The sequence below is a fragment of the Leptodactylus fuscus genome, chromosome 2 (assembly GCF_031893055.1).
Source record: "Leptodactylus fuscus isolate aLepFus1 chromosome 2, aLepFus1.hap2, whole genome shotgun sequence".
NCBI lineage: Eukaryota > Metazoa > Chordata > Amphibia > Anura > Leptodactylidae > Leptodactylus > Leptodactylus fuscus.
In genome coordinates this window covers 285,444,766-285,459,723 of record NC_134266.1, presented here as the reverse complement: position 1 = coordinate 285,459,723, position 14,958 = coordinate 285,444,766, and the positions used below count along the sequence as shown (strand labels likewise).

Genomic DNA, 14,958 nt, shown 5'->3' with positions numbered 1-14,958 from the left:
AATGGGGCTACTCCTAACCAGGTCCGCTCCCTATATATGGACGGCCTTGGGGTTGCTTGTACCCTACTGTTTAGGAGTGGTCTATTAGTAGTATATACAGTATATGATCCCATAGTATACAGGACATTGTACGCTACCCCATGTTAGAAAGACCTGACACCTAAATGGTGCATTATATTCTAAAATATCCTACAAATGCAAGAAAAATAGACTATAAATGTAATAGAAGAAATGTATTGGCCTCTTGGTGCAGATATTACAGATACTCACTGGCCTCGAGGTGCGGGGTCTGCAGCCCTTGTCTGCAACTGCTTTACAACTACAACTCTCAGTATGTTCTGAATAAGAGGGTTGTAGTTTCCCCATAGCCAGAAAGACGAAGCAGTGTATATATAGAGATATATGGTATATAGATGAGGTTTTCTGCACAGTCACAGTCACTGTGATAAATCTGGTGTAGTATAAGACTCCCTGTGTAAGGTTGTCTGACTAGTAGTAAATCTGGGCCATTGTTTCTATCAGTTATTGCAGTCCTTACGGAGATCCTCCTAATACCGCCACCTATCCACACCTGGCAGTAATAACCAGTCACTCCACCGAATTGGGCAAAAACCAAAGTGAAGCAGCACCCCAGACCTGGCCATAGCGGCAGCTCTTATCTCCTGTGAGGGGTTGTGCTGGGCTCCTAACTCCTAACCCTGAGAGTCGCGTCGTCGTCCTCTGGTTCTATTTAGCACAAATAAGTTACAGCTTTTCACTTAGTAGCCGCCATGTTTGTTGGAAAGAATTGGTGACAACTTTTACCATTGCACTCAGTAGGTGGTTTTTCCTTTTCTATGTCACTATCTATATTTATAAAATAAAATAAAAACTCTGACCACTAAGCCTAATAATAGACTGGCATGTGTCAGTTCTGTAGTGGCCTGCTTTGCAGTCAGACACACTCAGGGTCTACTTAGAAGTTACTGCTGGTGCTATTGTCAGGACTATTGTGACACTACCTGTAATACAAGAGCAGTATAGAGTATATAGAGGGGGAGGGTAATATAGGTGCAGTATACGGGAGGGGGGTCAAGTACACATGTAGCCATCTACAACTGGGGTCAGACAACTCACAGCAAGGGAAAGCTCAGAAACATTGACTAACAAGTGCTTACTCTTAACATGGGGGAAGGGAGGTTAAAGGTCATGTTACATTTGAATAAAAAAAAAAGCCATGTTAAACTTGCCTACACCTGAGCTATTGAGGAGGATACGGTTACATAATTATCTAATCCTCTGGCGTGTAGTACTATGTGTTGAGGTGCATACCTAATCCTCTGGCATGTGGAACTGTGTGCAGACTCGCGTATCTAATCCTCCGGCATGTAGAATTGTATGTAGATGCACCTATCTAATCCCATGGCGTGTGTAACTGTGCACAGGCGCATATCCAATCCTCTGGCGTGTGGTATTGCACCCAGTGGCAAGTATCTAATCCTGTGGAGTGAGGAACTGTGAGCAGACATGCGTATCTAATCCTCCAGCATGTGGTATTGTTTGCAGTGGCACGTATCTAATCATCCGCCGTGTGGTATTGTGTGCAGTGGCGCATATCCAATCCTCCGGCGTGTGGTACTGTGTGCAGTGGCGCATATCTAATCCTCTGGCGTGTGGTATTGTTTGAAGACATGCGGCTTGTGGTACTATGTGCAGGTGCGCGTATCTAATCCTCCAGCCGGTGTGTGGTACTGTGTGAAGATGTGCGTGTCTAATCCTCTGGTGTGTGATACTATGTGCTGACTTGTGTATCTAATCCTCTGGCATGTGGTTCTTTGTGCAGACACGTGTATCTAATCCTTTGGCATGTGGAATTGTGTGCAGACACGTGTATCTAATTCTTTGGCATGTGGAACTGTGTACAGACACGTGTATCTAATCCTTTGGCATGTGGAACTGTGGGCAGATGCATCTACCTAATCTTCTGTCATGTGATACTGTGTGCTGACCTGCATATCTAATCCTCTGGCATGTGGTACTGTGTGCAGACGCACGTATCTAATCTTTCAGTGTGTGGTACTTTGTACAGATGTGTGTATCTAATCCTCCATGGTGTGGTACTTTGTGCAGACACGTGTATCTAATCCTCTGGCATGTGATAATCTGTGCTGACCTGTGTATCTAATCCTCTGGCATGTGATACTTTGTGCAGATGCATGTATCTAATCCTCTGGTGTGTAGAACTGTGTGCAGATGCATGTATCTAATCCTCTGCCATGTGATACTGTGTGCTAACCTGTGTATTGTAAGCCGATGGCTGGTCAGGTAATGGAGGGGGTGTAAGTGGATGGCCGGTCAGGTAATGGAGGGGGTGTAAGCCGAAGGCCGGTCAGTTAATGGAGGGGGTGTAAGCGGATGGCCGGTCAGGTAATGGAGGGGGTGTAAGCCGATGGCCGGTCAGGTAATGGAGGGGGTGTAAGCCGATGGCCGGTCAGGTAATGGAGGGGGTGTAAGCCGATGGCCGGTCAGGTAATGGAGGGGGTGTAAGCGGATGGCCGGTCAGGTAATGGAGGGGGTGTAAGCGGATGGCCGGCCAGGTAATGGAGGGGGTGTAAGCGGATGGCCGGTCAGGTAATGGAGGGGGTGTAAGCGGATGGCCGGTCAGGTAATGGAGGGGGTGTAAGCGGATGGCCGGTCAGGTAATGGAGGGGTGTAAGCGGATGGCTGGTGAGGTAATGGAGGGGGTGTAAGCGGATGGCCGGTCAGGTAATGGAGGGGGTGTACATCTCACACAAATTACTCAGGTGGGTGAGATGAGAAAACTCCAAAAAGAACATTTCTCAGCAGATAACCATTGTCTGCTGAAGATTATTTCAGAGTTCCGGTTACTGGGCTGGATTTTTAGGAATGGCAGGTAGGTTGGTAGTGGGACCTGTCATTCCACCCCCCTCCAGTCCACACTTTGGGGATGTTCCGGCAGTGACTCAGCTGCAGGGAGTCTCCTCATCAAGGAGGCTTAAGAAGCTCCAGCAGCAGACCGGGGGCAGAGCTTGGCTGGAGAGCTGACAGAGGGGTCATATATTTGGAGCTGTGTCCTGAATGATTCTCTGGCTTTTGGATTTCTGTTCCTCTAGGTGAGGTCGCCTATTCTATGATTAGTTAGTGCCCGGCAGGGAGGGATTTCTGTAGTGTTTCCTTTTGTTGCTGCTCTACCTTTATGAGGGAAAATAAACTCTACCCTTGTTTTGGACTAAAGAAACTGGACTTGTGTGTCTGTGCCCCCCCCCACCTAGCAACCCCAGACCCTGACAGAATATATATATATATATATATATATATATATATATATATATATATATATATATATATACCCCATCTCCAGGAGATAACACCACCATATATACATATACCCCACCTAGCAACCCCAGACCCTGACAGTGTATACAGTATATTAGAATCCCATTTAAACATTGTGGACAAATATAACCCCCCCACCCATTTATTATGAATAGTTCCTTTTTATACCCCCTCATATAATAGTTCCCTCATCCTTATTATTAATAGTTATCAGTAGAGATGAGCGAATAGCAAGGTATTCATAATATTCCATTCCAATCGAATACCACGCGCTAAACGCAATAAAAATTCATGTCCCCTCCCACCTTCCCTGGCACTTGTTTTGCACCAATAACGGCGCAGGGGAGGTGGGACAGGAACTAGGACAACAGAGGCAGTGAAAAAAATAATAAAAAGTCATTGGCTGCCGAAATCAGGTGACCTCCAATTTATAAGAATAGTGGCCGCCATGTTCGTGTCAGTTGCGGTTTGGAGAGATAGAGAGAGACGTCTGCTCAGGGTCAGAGACAGTTGTAGCATCTGCTAGGCAGGAAAAGTGAACAACAACAGCTCAGAGCTATATACTGCAGGGAGAGGAGATATACACAAACATGCCTGGGCCCAGTTGCAGCGGGGAAAACCACATTGCCGTCACATCGAGGATGACATCCCTGACCTCGGGGAAAGTGTGTTTTCTGTCAGTCAAGCTGATGAGCTTTAGCACGACCTGCTGACGTCTCCACACCCCAGTGCTGAAGCGCTTACAGGTCGCAGGTGTGGTCGAGGTTTCAGTGGAGGAGTAGGCTTTCAGAGAACCCCTGCCATGAATTTTGGGCTGAAGAGGAAAAGGGGACCAAAGGTCCGTTGAGGGAAAACCGCGCACACTGGTATGTTTAGGAAGATGGTAAACCAGGGTCCAATCACATAGGGTTTATTGGGTAGTTAAAAATACAGCATATAGCACGACGCGTTTCGGGCCTTACACTGGCCCTTTCTCAAGTGCAAAAAACGAGAGCTGTAGGATGATACAATAAAACATACTAAATAAAAACATAAAATAATATAAAGGGACCATCAAGATATAATCAAACGAACAAGAGGGCGTCTGACCCATTAGAATGCATCAACATATATTGAAAGATACATATGGATACATTTAAAAGAAAACATAAATTGGTTTTGACATTCTGTAAAAAATTAATTAGATGACAAGTGTCAAACTCGAAGGATGTAACTATAATAGGTGTGACATTAACTATATAGTAGATTAAAAATTATAGCGCAAACAACAATATAGATATAGCTACAAGTGTGCCATATCTTGTAATGATCAAAATAGTGATCCAACTGGTGGATAGCACGCACCCACAGTCAGTATTATGAATGAATAGAATGCAAATAAATATAAAACAGTAGTGGTAAACATGTAACACAGTAGCAGATTGTGCTCTGAATGGATACAAATTGATACAAATGACATTGGTGTTCGCCAGATACAAAAAGGTTGAAGATTGAAATTTCCCACAACCCAGTGGTTGATGAAGGGTCAATGACAGAGGGAAATGGAAGGTGAGAAAATTCATAGCCACATGCATAGATAATAAAATATGGGTGACTGAATATATGGGGGATTGAAAATAAGGTCTTAGTAGGGACCACTTGTAAATCACATTTAGAGGAGGGAAGGGGACGGGGTGAAGTGATCCCCCAGGTGCCACATCCTCCCTCACAATATCCACAGATCTTAAACAAAATGTAGTAAAGCTTAGCATAGCATGATAGAACAGAACTTACCAGGTCCCGTCAGGTCAGACGCTTGTCCACCCGACAGGGTGGCTGGGAGAGGAGATAGGCCACCCCAGTTTGCACCCCGGGCCCAGACTCCACTACACGCGGAGCTCAGGGCTTGACTAATGTTAGGGGACACGTGCTGGCGCAAGGTGGGGACGGCACACCAACAGAGGTAGTGATGGCTAGGGGCATCATAGTGAGGTGCCGCAGCTGCCATCAGGTCACGGAAGGCCTGAGTCCACTAGCAGGAACGCCAACATCTCCTGGGCCAGCAGTTTTGAGATGAGGCCGTTGAAGGCTTGGGGGTGGGTTGTGCTGTACTTCTACCTGCAATGAAAGGCCTGGGAGATGTGGAGTGGCTGGGAAGAGGCGCATGATGGTGCAGGCAAAAAGGAGCAGTGGCAGGAAAAGGGGCAGATAATAATAATAATATAATAATAAATGTTATTTATATAGCACCAACATATTCCGCAGCGCTGTACAATTTGTAGGGTTCAAATACAGACAGAAAGATACATTACAAAGAAAGTCATTTCACACAATAGTACTGAGGGCCCTGCTCACAGATGAGGGTGAACTCCCCAAAGTGTCAGAGGCAGATGTGGAGGTGTCCTGGCTGCTGGTCTGGACTGCAGCGCCAGCACTGGAAACAGTGGAAGAGGCAGTGGCCGACAATTTCCCTGCGTTTGCTCTCTCGCACTGAGCCCAGGGCTTGCCTTATAAATGACGGCGCATGCCAGAGGTGCTCAGGTTGCTTTTGTCAGAGCCCCTATTTATTATTGAGTTTAACAGTGTGCAAAACGCACTCAGTTTGTCCTCCACGCATACGTTTCAAAATCTACACAACATCGAGGGAGTTGGTCAACATGGGCGAGTTTTGGGCAAGTGAATAGTACAGGAAAATTCTTGGGCCTTGCTGGCTCTGGCCTGGCTTCTGTGAAGCAGCTGTCCTCTTCCTCTGGACATGCCTCTGCCTCTAGTCACCTTTTTTGCTGCTTAGCTTGCCTCCACATCTACACTGCTTTCCCCGCTAGACATCACCCCTGTCCAGGTCGGGTCGGTGGCCTCGTCGTCCACCACCTCCTCTTCCAATTGCTCACTCTCCTCTTACTGCAAACCGCACATAAACATAGCCTGCCCTGATGGCAACTGTGTCTCGTCATCATCATCACTGAGGCTGAGAAACGCTGGTTGCGGGTCCACAACCACAAAATTGGCAGGAAATGGCGGATGCTCCAGTGTTTGGGCATCAGGACACACAAAGTTGTCTGCTAGCTCCTGGGATTCGGGAAGTGGTTCAATAGAAGGAGAGACAGTAAAAGGACCCGAAAAGAGATCCTGGGAGGGGGCAACGGTGGGATGACTCTGTTGGGAAGATTGGGCATGTTGGGAGGAAGAAGGGGCAGACTCTTGGGTATGAACACGACTGCAGGTAGTGGCTGACTGGCTGGTGGAACAGCAAATGCAAGCATTATCCGCCAGCCATTGTATCACCTGTTCTTGGTGCTCGGGCCTGGTCTGCGTTGTACCCTGCACCCTGCTTAACACAGCTGTCAAGTCAGAAATTGTGATGAGCGCATGTTAATGTTTCTTTCGGTTTAAAGTTATGTTTCTGTCCATATTTATGTAGAGGAAAGAAGGTTTCCAAGTATTTTTCAACTTTCATAGAGGTTCTAGTGAGTTTGTAAAGTGTCCAGTGGAAAGGATACATAACTCTGCCATCCATGGAAACTCATGGTGCAGAAACTGAGGGAGCTGACTTTGATGAACCTTTGGGTTTTGGAGTTGTAACTCCATCAAAGGTCTCTGCTGCTCACACACCCTGCTCAACATACGGTATCTAGGGTTTCAGCGTGTGGTGACCTCGCACAACAGCCGGTGTTCGGGCAGATGTAGGTGTTGCTGGAGTGTATTGAGGCTAGCAGCAGCTACTGTAGACTTTTGAAAGTGGGCGCATAAGCGCCGCACTTTCACCACTAGCTCGTGAACATTGGGGTATGTTTTTAAAGACCGTTGCACCAATAAGTTGGAAACGTGGGCCAGGCATGGACCGTGTTGGAGTCTGGAAAGCTCCAGAGCCACTACCAGGTTCCGGCCATTATCACATACGACCATGCCTGGGCCAAGGTGCAGCGGCAAAAACCACATTGCCGCCTCATCCAGGATGGCATCCCTGACCTCGGAGGTAGTGTGTTGTCTATCCCCCAAGCTGATGAGCTTCAGCCTGCTGACATCTCCCCACGCCAGTGTTGCAGCGGAATGTTGGGCGGGGAGACAAGGCAGGCCGCCACAGTTTGCGACCCAGTCCCAGCCTCAACTACATTCACCCAGTGTACCGTGAATAAAATGTAGCGTCCCTGTCCGCGTCAGTGGTCAAGTGGAATTTTGTGCAAAGCTCGGAACTTAGGACCCGCCTGATGTTAAGGGACATGTGCTGGTGCAAGGCGTGGACAGCACACCGAGAGAAGTAGGGATGGTATAACGAGGTGCTGTAGTTGCCAGAAGGTCACAGAAGGCCTGAGTCTCCACAAGCCGGGACGGCAACATCTCCAGGGCCAGCAGTTTTAAGATGAGGCCATTGAAGGCTTGGGCATGTGGGTGATGTCACCTGTGTCTTGTTATCATCACTGAGGACGGTTTTTGCGCTGTACTTCTGCTGGCGATGAAACGCCTGGGAGATCGGGAGTTGCTGGGGAGAGGCGGATGATGGTGCAGGCAAAAGGAGCAGAGGCAGGAAAAGGGGAGGATGAGGGTGAACTCCCCAAAAAGGCAGATGTGGAGGTGTCCTGGCTGGTAGTCTGGACAGCAGCGCCAGCACTGACAACAGTGGGAGAGGCAGTGGCGGCAATGCCGGACGATTATTGTCCTACGTTTGCTGTCTCCCACTGGGCCCAGTGCTTGCCTTACAAATGACGGCTCTTGGCAGAGGTGGTAAGGTTGCTCTTTTCAGAGCCCCTACTCAGTTTAGACTTGGAAAGTGTGCAAACCGCACTCAGTTTGTCCTCCGCACATACATTGAAAAATCTCCACACCGTCGAGGAACATGGCCTTGATGGGGGAGTTTTTCTCGGGTGGCTAGAAGAGGGCTCTGCCCTGGCTTCTGTGAAGCAGCTGTCCTCTGCCTCTGGACATGCCTCTGCCTCTAGCCACCTTCTTTGGTGCTGCACTTCCCTACACATCTACACTGCTTTCCTCCTAGATATCATCCCTGTCCAGGTTGGGTTGGTGGTCTCGTCGTCCACCACCTCCTCTTCTAATTCCTTCATATGCTCCTTCTCCTGCTCACCGTACATAACCACAGCCTGCCCTGATGTCACCTGTGTCTTGTTATTGTCACTGAGGAAGGTTTTCTAGTCCACAACAACAAAATCACCCGGAGATGGTGGATGCTCCAGTGTTTGGGCATCAGGACACAGAAAGTTGTCTGGTAGCTCCTGGGATTGGTGAAGTGGTTGGAAAGAGTGAGGGACAGTTAAAGGACCTGAAAACAGCTCCTGGGAGGGGGGAAATGTGGGATGACTGTGCTGGGAAGATTGGGCATGTTGGGAGGAAGGAGGACCAGACTCTTGGTAAGGAAGAGCACTTGAGGTAGTGGCCAACTGGCTGGTGGATAAGGAGCTGGAAGCATTATCTGCTATCCATTGTAACACCTGTTCCTGGTGCTCGGTCCTGTTCTGTGTGGTGCCCTGCACCCTGCTTAATGCAGCTATCAAGTCAGGGATTGTGATGAGCACATGCTAATGTTTCCTTAGCTTAAAATTGGGGTTTGTGTCCCTCCATTTGGGGAGTAAAGAAGGTTTCCGGGTATTTTCCTCCCACTTTGATAGAGGTTGTAGTGAGTGTGTATAGTGTGTAGTTGTTAGGCTGTGATAGTGGGGTAATAGAGGGTCTTTGGTGTGTTAGATGCCCCCAGACATGCTCCCCCTGCTGTCCCAGTTACATTGCAGAGGTGTCGGCCTCATTTCCTGGGGTGTCATAGTGGACTTGGTGACTCTCCTGAGCTGAATAGTGGTTTCCCCTGTGTAAGGGGTTCAGCTCACCCGGTTGGGAACGGCAATGACACCATGCAGACAGGTAGTACGATAAAACAAGTCCAGTGTTTTATTTGGGTTTTCGGCATAAAACACGGTGCCAGCAAAGTAACCAAAACAACAAAGAAAACCTAAGCCTTGTCCGGCTCTACCTAAACAGCAGGTTACCTCTCTGACCTAGAGCAGGTTGAGTCACCATATAAGCAGGTCCAAATCCACACAATACCTGTTTGTCTCCAGAGTGTTTTGCTCCCACTCTCCATGTGAGTATCAGGGCCATAACTGAGCTTCCTTCCCCAGTAAATAGCCCTAAGGAAGCCTCACCTGTGACTGCCCCGGACTCAGGGCAAAACCCGTGGTGGAGTAAGGGTGTGGACTGGAAGGCTCTCACTACCAACCTGCCCTCCAGTCCAGAAAAGCCAGCCCATAATAAGGAACAAGAGTTCCAGCAGACTATGCTCTGCTAGAACATGATTACCCTGGCTTTCCTTTATCTCACCTGGCTGAGGAAACCAGGCGAGATATACACTCCCTCCACCACCTTACCGTACACTTTACCACACCTGAAACAAACTTTTTTTTTCCCCATAGACTATAATGGGATTCGATATTCGTTCCAATAGTCGAATATCGAGGGGGTATTTGAATTGAATATCGAATATTTCACTGTTCGCTCATCTCTAGTTATCAGAAATAGCTCATATATACAGTATATACACTGCTCAAAAAAATAAAGGGCCCCCTCCAATAACATCTCCTAGACCTGAATGGAATCTTCTCATTGAATACTTTGCTCTGTACAAAGTGGAATGTAATGACAACAAAATCACACAAAAATAATCAATGGAAATCACATTTATTAACCAATGATGTCCCAGATGTGATCAATGAGATTCAGGTCTGGGGAACAGGCGGGTCGGGTCAGTCCATAGCTTCAATGCCTTCATCTTGCAGGAACTGCTGACACACTCCGGCCACATGAGGTCTGGCCTTGTCCTGCATTAGGAGGAACCCCGGGCCAACTGCAGCAGCGTATGGTCTCACAAGTGGTCTGAGGGTCTCATCTCGGTACCTAATGGCAGTCAGGCTACCTCTGGTTGACCCACTGCCGGTCATGCTGAAGGGTGTTGCAGGCAGCAGATCGCTCTCCACGGCATCTCCAGACTCTGTCACGTCTGTCACATGTGCTCAGGGTGAACCTGCTTTCATCTGGTGTTCTGTGGCAAATGCCAAGCGTCCTGCACGGTGTTGGGCTGTGAGCACAACCCCACCTGTGGATGTCGGGCTCTCAGACCATCCTCATGGAGTCGGTTTCTAACCGTTTGTGCAGACACATGCACATTTGTGGCCTGCTGGAGGTCATTTTGCAGGGCTCTGGCAGTGCTCCTCCTGTTCCTCCTGTTGCACAAAGGCAGAGGTAGCGGTCCTGCTGCGGGGTTGTTGCCCTCCTATGGCCCTCTCCATATCTCCTGGTGTACTGGCCTGTCTCCTGGTAGCGCCTCCAGCCTCTGGACACTGCGCTGACGGACACGGCAAACCTTCTTGCCACAGATCGCATTGATGTGTCCTGGATGAGCTGCACTAGCTGAGCCACTTGCGTGGGTTGTAGAGTCTGTCTTATGCTACCACGAGTGTGAAAGCACAACCAACAGTCAAAAGTGACCTGCTGCCTTCTGGTGTCTGTCTATGTCTGTCCTTCTGTGTGTCTGTCTATGTGTGTACGGCTATGGCTGTACATTGATCCCTCTCCATGCATCCGTCTCCATGCATCCCTCACCATGCATCCATCTCTCTGTACAGCCATTTCTGTACATCCGTCTGTGTATGATGATGAAAGTGCTGAATGTGAACGTGAACGTGCAGGTCATCTGACATTATCCAGCAAAATAAACCTGTAAAAATAAATAAAAAATTAAACCCGGCCGTACCTATGAGAGATCAGACATCTGAACAATAGCTGTGTCATCTGCCCCAGTGTGTGAAAAAGGCCTCAGGATTGAGTGAAGAGCTACATACCTGCACCGACCGTCAACTTCAAGATGTCAGGCTCAAATGACACAAGATGGCTCACGTAAAGAACTGTACACATTCCGCACTCATTGTGACATCATGGAATGTCGGTGATGTCATGTGGCATCTATAATACAGAGATCTGCACCATAAAACATTCATGTACATGATGACATCACAGATATGTAACAGTGACTGCACCCATATAAAACTATATCAGAGTGCAACATGGTAGAGCCCTGATATATCGGGACACATATAAAGTGAGAGCTCTGATATATCAGGACACGTATAAAGTAAGAGCTCTGATATAGCAGGACACATATAAAGTATATAAAGTAAGAGCCCTGATATATCGGGACACATATAAAGTAAGAGCCCTGATATATCGGGACACATATAAAGTAAGAGCCCTGATATAGCAGGACACATATAGAGTAAGAGCCCTGATATATCAGGACACATATAAAGTAAGAGCCCTGATATAGCAGGACACATATAAAGTAAGAGCCCTGATATATCAGGACACATATAAAGTAAGAGCCCTGATATATCGGGACACATATAAAGTAAGAGCCCTGATATATAGGGACACATATAAAGTAAGAGCCCTGATATATCGGGACACATATAAAGTAAGAGCCCTGATATATCGGGACACATATAAAGTGAGAGCCCTGATATATCGGGACACATATAAAGTAAGAGCCCTGATATATCGGGACACATATAAAGTAAGAGCCCTGATATATCGGGACACATATAAAGTAAGAGCCCTGATATATTGGGACACATACAGAGTAAGAGCCCTGATATATCGGGACACATATAAAGTAAGAGCCCTGATATATCGGGACACATATAAAGTAAGAGCCCTGATATATAGGGACGCATATAAAGTAAGAGCCCTGATATATCGGGACACATATAAAGTAAGAGCCCTGATATATCGGGACACATATAAAGTGAGAGCCCTGATATATCGGGACACATATAAGGTGAGAGCCCTGATATATCGGGACACATATAAAGTAAGAGCCCTGATATATCGGGACACATATAAAGTAAGAGCCCTGATATATAGGGACGCATATAAAGTAAGAGCCCTGATATATCGGGACACATATAAAGTAAGAGCCCTGATATATAGGGACACATATAAAGTAAGAGCCCTGATATATCGGGACACATATAAAGTGAGAGCCCTGATATAGCAGGACACATATAAAGTAAGAGCCCTGATATATCGGGACACATATAAAGTAAGAGCCCTGATATATCGGGACACATATAAAGTAAGAGCCCTGATATATCAGGACACGTATAAAGTAAGAGCCCTGATATATCGGGACGCATATAAAGTAAGAGCCCTGATATATCAGGACAAGTATAAAGTAAGAGCCCTGATATATTGGGACACATATAAAGTAAGAGCCCTGATATATCGGGATACATATAAAGTAAGAGCCCTGATATATCGGGACACATATAGAGTAAGAGCCCTGATATATCGGGATACATATAAAGTAAGAGCCCTGATATATCGGGACACATATAAAGTAAGAGCCCTGATATATCAGGACACATATAAAGTAAGAGCCCTGATATATGAGGACACGTATAAAGTAAGAGCCCTGATATTTCGGGATACATATAAAGTAAGAGCCCTGATATATCGGGACACATATAAAGTAAGAGCTCTGATATATGAGGACACATATAAAGTAAGAGCCCTGATATATCGGGACACATATAAAGTAAGAGCTCTGATATATGAGGACACGTATAAAGTAAGAGCCCTGATATATAGGGACGCATATAAAGTAAGAGCCCTGATATATCGGGACACATATAAAGTAAGAGCCCTGATATATCGGGACACATATAAAGTAAGAGCCCTGATATATCGGGACACATATAAAGTAAGAGCCCTGATATATCGGAACACGTATAAAGTAAGAGCCCTGATATATCAGGACACATATAAAGTAAGAGCCCTGATATATGAGGACACGTATAAAGTAAGAGCCCTGATATTTCGGGATACATAAAAAGTAAGAGCCCTGATATATGAGGACACATATAAAGTAAGAGCCCTGATATATCGGAACACATATAAAGTAAGAGCCCTGATATATCGGGACACATATAAAGTAAGAGCCCTGATATATGAGGACACGTATAAAGTAAGAGCCCTGATATATCGGGATACATATAAAGTAAGAGCCCTGATATATCGGGACACATATAAAGTAAGAGCCCTGATATATCAGGACACATATAAAGTAAGAGCCCTGATATATCAGGACACATATAAAGTAAGAGCCCTGATATATCGGGACACATATAAAGTAAGAGCCCTGATATATCGGGACACATATAAAGTGAGTGCCCTGATATATCGGGACACATATAAAGTAAGAGCCCTGATATATCGGGACACATATAAAGTAAGAGCCCTGATATATTGGGACACATACAGAGTAAGAGCCCTGATATATCGGGACACATATAAAGTAAGAGCCCTGATATATCGGGACACATATAAAGTAAGAGCCCTGATATATAGGGACACATACAGAGTAAGAGCCCTGATATATCGGGACACATATAAAGTAAGAGCCCTGATATATCAGGACACATATAAAGTAAGAGCCCTGATATATAGGGACGCATATAAAGTAAGAGCCCTGATATATCGGGACACATATAAAGTGAGAGCCCTGATATAGCAGGACACATATAAAGTAAGAGCCCTGATATATCGGGACACATATAAAGTAAGAGCCCTGATATATCGGGACACATATAAAGTGAGAGCCCTGATATATCGGGACACATATAAAGTAAGAGCCCTGATATATCGGGACACATATAAAGTAAGAGCCCTGATATATCGGGACACATATAAAGTAAGAGCCCTGATATATCGGGACACATATAAAGTAAGAGCCCTGATATATCGGGACACATATAAAGTAAGAGCCCTGATATATCGGGACACATATAGAGTAAGAGCCCTGATATATCGGGATACATATAAAGTAAGAGCCCTGATATAGCAGGACACATATAAAGTAAGAGCCCTGATATATCGGGATACATATAAAGTAAGAGCCCTGATATATAGGGACACATATAAAGTAAGAGCCCTGATATATCGGAACACATATAAAGTAAGAGCCCTGATATATCGGGACACATATAAAGTAAGAGCCCTGATATATCGGGACACATATAAAGTGAGAGCCCTGATATATAGGGACACATATAAAGTAAGAGCCCTGATATAGCAGGACCCATATAAAGTAAGAGCCCTGATATATCGGGATACATATAAAGTAAGAGCCCTGATATATCGGGACACATATAAAGTAAGAGCCCTGATATATCGGGATACATATAAAGTAAGAGCCCTGATATATCGGGATACATATAAAGTAAGAGCCCTGATATATAGGGACACATATAAAGTAAGAGCCCTGATATATCGGGACACATATAAAGTAAGAGCCCTGATATATCGGAACACATATAAAGTAAGAGCCCTGATATATCGGGACACATATAAAGTAAGAGCCCTGATTTATCGGGACACATATAAAGTGAGAGCCCTGATATCTCGGGATACATATAAAGTAAGAGCCCTGATATATGGGGACACATATAAAGTAAGAGCCCTGATATATCGGGACACATATAAAGTAAGAGCCCTGATATATCGGGACACATATAAAGTAAGAGCCCTGATATATCGGGACACATATAAAGTAAGAGCCCTGATATATCGCGACACATATAAAGTAAGAGC

The 14,958-nt window shown here is 45.9% G+C and overlaps 1 protein-coding gene across 1 annotated transcript in view; it reads right to left on the bottom strand.

The window, feature by feature from the left end:
• Nucleotides 1-14,958, bottom strand: part of LOC142194239 (stromal interaction molecule 1-like) — a 308,297-nt gene that overhangs the window by 29,802 nt on the left and 263,537 nt on the right. The gene's annotated exons all lie outside the window — the stretch shown is intronic.